The following is an 8,687-nucleotide window of genomic DNA, read 5'->3' as shown; positions in this document are numbered from 1 at the left end:
TTTCCCCATCAGGCCTGGGCTCTTTCTGTGTGGAGTTTGCATGTTCTCCCCATGTTTGTGTGGGTTCCCTCCGGGTACACCGGCTTCAATGTTGAAAATGGACAGGACAGGGACATAAATCAGGACAGGGGAGAGGCATATGACAGTGTCCAGTAAGTTCAGGTTCACGACTCCAGGAGCTTAAATGGTTCGACTATATCCAGGAGCTGAGTGGCTGTGGAAGATAATGGTAAAGATGGATGACTGCTCTGTCATTCTCTAATAAAACAAGACAAATATTCTGTGATTAAATGATTCAACTTTTGTATTCATACAGTAACACAAACATGACCTGAAAAACAGAAAAAAGAAAAAGGAAAAAAAAAAAGCAGACTGAGAGACAGCTTTTTCCATCATGCCATCAGACTGCTGAACGCTTCACAGACACCTCACTTTCACTTACCAGAACTTCAACATTATGCACTCCATACTGTATATAAATGAGTGGCATTTATGTACAGTATGGAGTGCATTATGTTGAAGTTCCAGTTTCATGTTTTGCACAATATCCAACTGCTGACCTCTGTAGAACTGATTTAATTTAATTTTATATGTATACACACACACACACACACACACACACACACACACACTTAGTATACATATTCAGTATTGCGCATACATTCTTATATTTTGCTTGTTCTTATGTTATTGTATTTTTGCACACCTCTGTTGCTTGTGACACATGTGCTGTACCAGTGTACCTGCACATGTGATGTGACAATAAAAGTGATTTGATTTGTTTTGATTTGAAACGAGCTGTAAATAAAAGAGAGTGAAAATGGCATGTTCAGCTGAATTGAAACCAAAACTATGAATATAATCTATGCCTGAATAGGTTATGTGTTCAGCATAAGTTACCATAGCCAAATAAAAAGAGGGCCAGTTTTGTGACACTGATAATTTTAAACTCAACACAGCTCACTAACTGATTAATTCTGTTTCATAGTCCTGCATCCAGCCTATGAGTGTTTGTGAGGTGACCCCTCAGTCAACAGGATCCCCTGATGACTCAGAGTGAAGGATAAGAAAAGAAAGTTAGTGACTTTCAGTGAGTTTTGTACTGAAAGTTATCTTTATTAATATTTTCCTGGATATATTTTCAGCATTTATATGACCTAATCATCTAAATGAACATGACAAGATATGAGTTGTTCTTGTAGATTTTTACTGCTATAATATTTGCATTTCATAATGTTTGATTAATGCTTATGACTCTTTCCATATAGTTAGACCATCTGTCTTGCCAGGAAAACTTTGACAGATTTGACAGATTTGACAGAAGCAGAGTGAGCAGGAAACAGAGGCCGTTCTCTAGCATATCGAGACACTCTCTCCACTCTGTTACATATTCCATATGTACAGGGAATGACCCCCCTTAGTAATGGCTACTTCTTTAAGACCCTCTGGCTAGCACAGTCACTCCCCACAACTTACGTATAAAAGAGCTGTGCAAATGTGAAACTGGTGATCCCTTGCTCTGCACCTGGTGCAGTGTGCGTGTGCTTTGTTTGGTACAGTGTGTGGTGGCAGTGAGTGTCCGTTACCTCTGTGGTGGAGAGCCTGTCTCGGCAGCCTCCCAGGATTTCTGATATCCCCAATCCAAAGAGGAAATTAAAAAAAGCTTAGAAGTTTGAGTACTCACTCAATCGTGGCTCAAGGAGTTGGCAGTTTGTCTTGTAACCGGAAGGTTGCCGGTTCGAGCCCCGGCTCGGACAGTCTCGGTCGTTGTGTCCTTGGGTAAGACACTTCACCTGCCGCCTACTGGTTTTGGCCAGAGGGGCCGATGGCAGCCTTGCCTCTGTCAATCTGCCCCAGGGCAGCTGTGGCTACAACCGTAGCTGCCTCCACCAGTGTGTGAATGTGAGAGTGAATGAATAGTGGAACTGTACAGCGCTTTGAGGGTGCCGAAAAGCGCTATATAAATGCAATCCATTATTATTATTACTCTAGTTGCTGGTTCCTTGTCTCATGGTCTTTCGATTTGCACACTTGGCGCTCACCTAGAGTCCTTCAGTGTTGTCCCCCGTGTTATGTGAAGGCTGTGTGCAGGCAGGAGTGGTAGTAGGAGAACCCAAGGTGCAGACACTCGGAGGCAAAACTTGAACTCAAAACAGCTTTAATGCTAAACTCAAATGTAACATAACTGGATATATCAAAATAAACTTACACGGGAAGACTGACAGAACACAAAGCATGGCATAAGGGTAGATCGCGACCCCGACAAACTGAAACACAGGGCTTAAATACATAGAGGGAGCAATCAGGGAATGAGTAACAGGAGGGAAACACAGCTTGGGCAAATCAGACCTAACGAGACAAAGGAAGCACAACCTTACGCATTTACATGAGACACGGACTTTCAAAGTAAAACAGGAAACATAACACAGACTGAACCTACAGACACAGACTCACAGGCAGGCACTACAGAGGGAACAGAGACGTGGGACCAGGGCAGACACAGACACGGAGATATAGCTGACAGGGGAGACAGGAACTAAGGATTTCACAGAGACATAAACCATAAGACAGAACTCTAACCAAGAAACCAAAGACTAGAAATGATAAATAATATAATAAACTCAAAAACCCTGGGTCGACGACCCAGGCATCCTAACACCCCGGGCGTATTACCCAGGTTTCCCTGGTTCACATGGCCAGTGGATGCTAGCTATGGCCACCCCACCCCAATGTGTGAGAGTTCTCCGGCAATTGTGGGCATCTGGCTGTTCCTGCGGTTTTGCAATTTCACGCTTGGTGCCCTCTCTCTCATTTGCATTGCGGCCTGGCCCATCTTTCAGTAGCCCCTGCCTTGTCCCCACCCCCAGGCAAGAGCTGGTGGAGGGTGGCTATCAGGAGGATGTTGGCGCTGGGTCCATCCTCTCCTCTAAGGGAAATGACTCGATCTTGCCCTCAAAATTGGGAGTGGACTTCGGGTTTGACGACATCAAGCAACCATGGCTGCAGGTGCCACTAATGCCTGATTTTAAGGACCTGGTGTGCAGGCAGTTTTACTCTCTTGCTGCTCTCTGGCTATGGCCCCTCGGTTCGCCCCTCTAGCTCCCTTCTTGGGAAGGCCAAGCAAGCAAGGACTCTAAGTTTATGGACTCATTGCTAGGTAGGCTACATAAGGCCATGTCAACCCAGGCTTATCTAGCCAACTCTGTGGCCATTTTGTCTCTACCTGTGTCACCTGGTACAGGTGCAGGCAGTTTCTGGGGACCCCAGTGATCCACGCAAGCTGCTGGCTGCCTCCACCCACTTGGCTTTGCTCATGAAGAAGCAGGCCATCGCCACAGGTAGCTCCTTGGCCTCTTTCTGGGTGGTGTACCACTACCTTTGGCTATCTCATTCCCAGCTCGGGCAGGATGACCAGGACTTCCCGACTAACGCTGCCTGGCAAGCTTGCAGCCATGTTTGGCCCAGGGGCAGCCCAGCTCCCCCAGCTCCAGTTGTTTGGGGTGTGGTCCATGAGGGCTGTGGGATAAATGGCCACCAGACATCAATATGCAAGAACTACAGGTTGTCAACAGACAGGGGGCCTAGGCTCACACCTCCTTTGCAGGATTGCGTCCAGGCCGTGTCAGCCTGGCCCCAGGCTCTCCTATATGCCTTCCTTCCATTCTCTCTCCTCCAATCGGTCCTCTGCCAGGTACAGACTGAGGAAGCGAGGCTTATCCTGGTGGCCCTTCTTTGGCCCTACATCCCCTGGATTTCGGCGATCCCACTGCTTCTGGCTGGGACACTGTGGGAGCTCCCGGTTTGAAGGGACCTCCTGTCCAAGGCAAGCGGGTCTCCGTTCCATCCCTTCCTCGCAGGGCTCCGGGTAAAGGATTGGTCCTTGAGAGGGAGAGGCTCTGCCCCTTAGGATTGCCTGCCCCAGATGTTCAAACAATGAGTCTCTTGTGTCATCCACCAAGGCTGCCCAGCTGGAGGTATGGCCACACTGACCGTGCATGGCATGGTGCAGCAATTATGGACGTTTGCCTTGGTTACTTAGCACTCAGCAAGGCCAGTTCCTATTTGATCTCATGGTTTCTCAGGGGTGCCCAGTGACTTACAACTCACAGGCCAGGCTGCCCAGTTCTCCCTTGGCATCTTGTACTCGGCACCCTTTAGAGCCTCCTTTTGAACCGCTGGAGGACACTGATCTGCAATGGCTGTTCCTCAAAACAGTCTTCTTGCTGGCTATAAAATCTGCCAGAAGGATTAGTAAACTCCATGCTCTGTTGGTCCACAGGGATTTCTGCAGGTGGTTGCCAGACGGGAAAGGGCTGGTGTTCTGGCCCAACCTTGCTTTCTTGCTGAAGGCCCTTTCCGAATTCCACCTGTCCCAGTTTTTTAAGCTACAAGCCTGTGCCTGGTCCTGAGTTTGGCAATGTCCGTCAGGCACACCCGGACGATTAGGAGGACGTACCAGCTTTTTGTTGCTATCTACTCTGAAATCCTGGGCAGACCCCTGTTCAAGTCCCGGTTGTCCCGCTGGGTTGTTGAGGTCATTTGGCAGGTGTATACATCTGCAGGGGTTCCCCTCCCTTTTGGAGTGGGCCACACTCCAAAAGGGATCCCAAAAGTGCTAGATTAGCAGAGATAAACTGAGTGGACCAGAAGGGATCTGGGGTAAAAAAGAAAAAACAGAGAGCTATCAGAGTGGAAAGTGGGCAGGCAGTTGCACATCCAAATAAAACCGAGTTCTGGAGGTGAGAGTGAGCAGAAGCGAGGGGGAATCCACTTCCACTGCAGCTGTAAAATTCAAGAGGTTGATCTTGTGAGCGCTCCAAGTGCCAAGTTTTGGATTCTGTACAAGAGATAGGAAACAGAAGTTAGTATGTGGCAAGGCAAGGAAATCAAAGACACCGCCGAATTAATTTACCACCACAGTGGATAGACTCATCTGTCAGAGAATCACAGCCCCTGCAGCCTTCTGATGGATAGTAGCATGCAGGTTTGCGAGAGAGCAGTGCCACCTGATGGTGAAGGCAAACCACCTGGAGATTAAAAAAAGAAATAAACCCATGTAGCCGGGCTCTGGATCCTGACAAATTCTGGATTTGCTTCACTCTTCAGACCCTTAAGATACATCTTTTATATGTGGTCATTGCAGGAACTACAGTTTTTGTAATGGATTTAATTTTTTTCGACTTCAGGTTGCTACTACAGGATTCTTTGCTGGGATAACACATGCAGGACTTAGCCATATGAGGGAGAACTGTGAGACTTTGGGTCTAGTTTGACTGATAGTGTCAGATTAGTTGTGAAACATGATAAAGATATTAGTTATTATATAAAATACATTTTGCTTAGAGAGCAACACTGATGGAAAGTTTGTGGCTAAACTTGGAAGGTATCGTCCTCTACAGACAACAAAGACACCAAAAGAAAGCTTAGAGAGCAAAATAATTGGCCGTGCTCCTCCTCATCGAAAGCAACATTTGTACATGTGTAAAAAAACCATGCTAGTGGAGCAGGCTTGCTAGGACTAGGGGCCATAGCGCTATTAATGTCTGTAAATAAGCCTCATGAGAAAGACAGAGCTTGACTGACATAAACAAAAGTTGAGCTGAACTCAGCCAGTCTATTTTTGCTCTGTGAGTCTTTGTAATGAATACACTGAAAAGAGAATCCCCCTCTGCGTAGTAACATTAAAAAAATCACAGATTGTTCAGTATTAAAAAGCTGTCCTGTAGACACACTTAATCACCACCCAAAATTGGCTTCAATGTTCTGAAAAACAAAGATGCTTTTCATTTAACTTAAATAGCCTTCCATAAACAGGACAGAAATATTCCAAGCTCCAGTCACAGCTTATTAGCAGCGGCTGTCATTTAATTACATGAACGCACCTCACTATTTGATTAACACCTGCTTTTTTCCCTCTATAATGAGAAAATTTAGTGGTTTAAATATACACACCTACCACAGCAAACTCAATATAGCAAGACTGGAGGATCATTGATCTCCATGGAATTATGCCTCAGCGCGAGGCAGCAAGTGAGCCGCAGTAACATGGTCTTTACTCTTTACACAGCAAATCCAGCATATCCAAATTAACACTGTCAGATTTGATTTCAACACTATTAAAGTGTCTATATGGGTCCACACCAGAGAGTGTTAATTTAACTCTTTTTGGAGAGTTGGTACGTTAACTCTGATTTAGTGTTAAACACCAAATCTGTCTGGAGTTGATAATTTAACACTTACTAATGCTAACTAGGTGTTAAGAGTTTATATATTAACTCTCAAGGAGTATTTTAGTTTAACTACGTAAGAGTTATCTTCTAATTAATTCTAAAAAGTGGGAATTTTACTGTTCTGAACTTCTAGAAATTTCTTTTGGAAATAAACATTTACTAAAAAGACGCAATGGTTTTTGAAAAACATTTATTCTGAACTGTGCACCACAATTTGAAAACATTTTCTAATAGATGTAACAGTGTACATGTTCTCACTTTCATTAGAATTGTGTTTATCAAAAGGTCTGACATAGGTGAGCTGGTAAATGCAAATAACAGCATTCTCATCACTTATTTCTTCAATACAATATGCATGTCCTTCATTCATCACTTTGTGGAACTTCAACGCACTTCTGCTCTCTCCCATATTCCATCTTCACAAGTGTAACCCAGTGTTAAAAACGGGATTAAAAGTATAAATAAATATTGATAAAAACAAAGTTAATTATAATAAATACTGATAAAAAGCATGTAAACATAAGTTTAATTAATATGTACATATGTATATGTAATGTATAAATGGTGTGGGGGCAGGACTTAGTCCTTTAGAGTGTGTTTGTCAGATCCACTGAGCGACCAATCATTGGCCGGTCTGACCCTCCCCCAGTCTGTGCGCTGCTCAGACACCTGTGTGTGCCTTCGTGTGCCAGTCAGATACGCCAGAGACACAGACGGTGAAAAATCAGTTTACCCGTGTGGCGAAGAAGCTAGCTGGATAGTGAAAGTCCTTTTTTCGGCGAGAATAATAAGAGTGATACTGTATTCCAGAGGCCGTGAGCCAACGTGAGCACTGTGAAGCCCTGTGTAGCATTTGTTGCTTCGCATGGTCAGGTTTTTCCCTTTGCTTATTTGGATTGGATTGGTTTTGAGGACCTGAGAAGAATCGAGGATCCAGTACTTTTCCAGTACTGGATGGCGAGCCCAGCCCAAAGAGCCGGATGAACTGGTAGATTGTAACCCGACTGGTTACAAACACACTGAGTGACTATTGAACATTGAAAGACTGAAATTGACTTTAAAAAAGACACAAAAGACAATATATCCTTAGGTCGACCATTTGTGGGGTTTATTTTATTTTGTTTTCAAGAAGCGCGCTCTACTTTTGTTAAATGTGCACAACTTTAATAATTGTTAATAAATGCAATTGTGTTTTCTACACCTACTGTGTACAAGTCCTCTGTTGTCATACACCCTTGGCTCCTACGAATCTAGAACCTGTCTGATCTGGTCCATATTTCCCTTCTGTCCTCGTACTGTGGTTAAAGGTAATTATACTGCCGTACTACAGGCAAAGAAGGCAAGAAGTAGCACTAACAGGCCTAGTATTGCACCACCAGTGTTACACAAGCATATGTGTGGAGATTGAATAAAAATTAGTTGACACTAATTAATGGCACAAATAATCCGTAATCAATTGCAGCACAGTAAAAAAAAAAAAGGAATCCTCTTTGAGCCATTACTTGTGTAAAGTATTTTCCCAAAAGATAAGGACACAGGCAACAGGTAATACTGAACTAAATGTAAAACCTCAACCTTTTTCATTTTTACCTATACCGTGTGCACAAAACTCTGGAGGGATCTAAATGCTACCATAGAACCCAGTCAGGACGTCTGCTACTGCTGTTTGCTCGTTTTTTTTTTTATGGGAGATTGTTTTCAGGCTTCAAGTAGCACCATTATACCAACATTTCACATTCTAGACATTGTTTTAGGTGTATTTGACCAAAAATTTGACTGAAAATTCACATGCAAGCTTTTTTTCAAGGCTAGCTAAAACAGAATATTATGCTATCACCGAGCAACATGGCTAATGCCTTCCACACAGCTTTGTCTCAACTCCAAGGAGCCACAGAAGTAAAAGCTCATAATAATAATTGAAACAATCTTTGAAAAAATGACTTACCAAGCATGACAAACAACTCATATGTAGAGCAAAATGTTCTGAAACGGCTTCACTTCAGCTTCGATTGGAGCCTATGGTGCTGGGGCGGAGTCTGTGAATTTACTCTTTTGGTGTCATAGCCCCTCTAGGAGTTCAGAGTTAAGAGGTCAAGAGTTAATGTTTCCATTGTAACACCTCCAGATTTGACATAGAAACACTCATTTTTAACACTCAATTTTAACTACTATCATTTTACACCTCAGAGTTACATTAAAAGAATGTGACTCTACTTAGAGTAAGATTAACTCTACTTTTGCAAGAAGACTACTAACACGAAAACATTTAACACTTTTGAATTTGCTGCACTCAAAAAAATGAATGAGGTGGATTGTTCAGTGTATATTAATTATTTATTTTCATTTTACTTAAAATATATGTTTTTGTTAAGTTAACATATGTTTTTCTAATCAAGTCTACGTAATTGTGTCTATTATTCAACGTACATAATACTAATGTGTTACTTGATCGCATAA

The sequence above is a fragment of the Pundamilia nyererei genome, unplaced genomic scaffold, assembly GCF_000239375.1.
Source record: "Pundamilia nyererei isolate P.nyererei 1_Seehausen unplaced genomic scaffold, PunNye1.0 scaffold00375, whole genome shotgun sequence".
Lineage (NCBI taxonomy): Eukaryota > Metazoa > Chordata > Actinopteri > Cichliformes > Cichlidae > Pundamilia > Pundamilia nyererei.
This window is presented reverse-complemented; position numbering follows the sequence as displayed.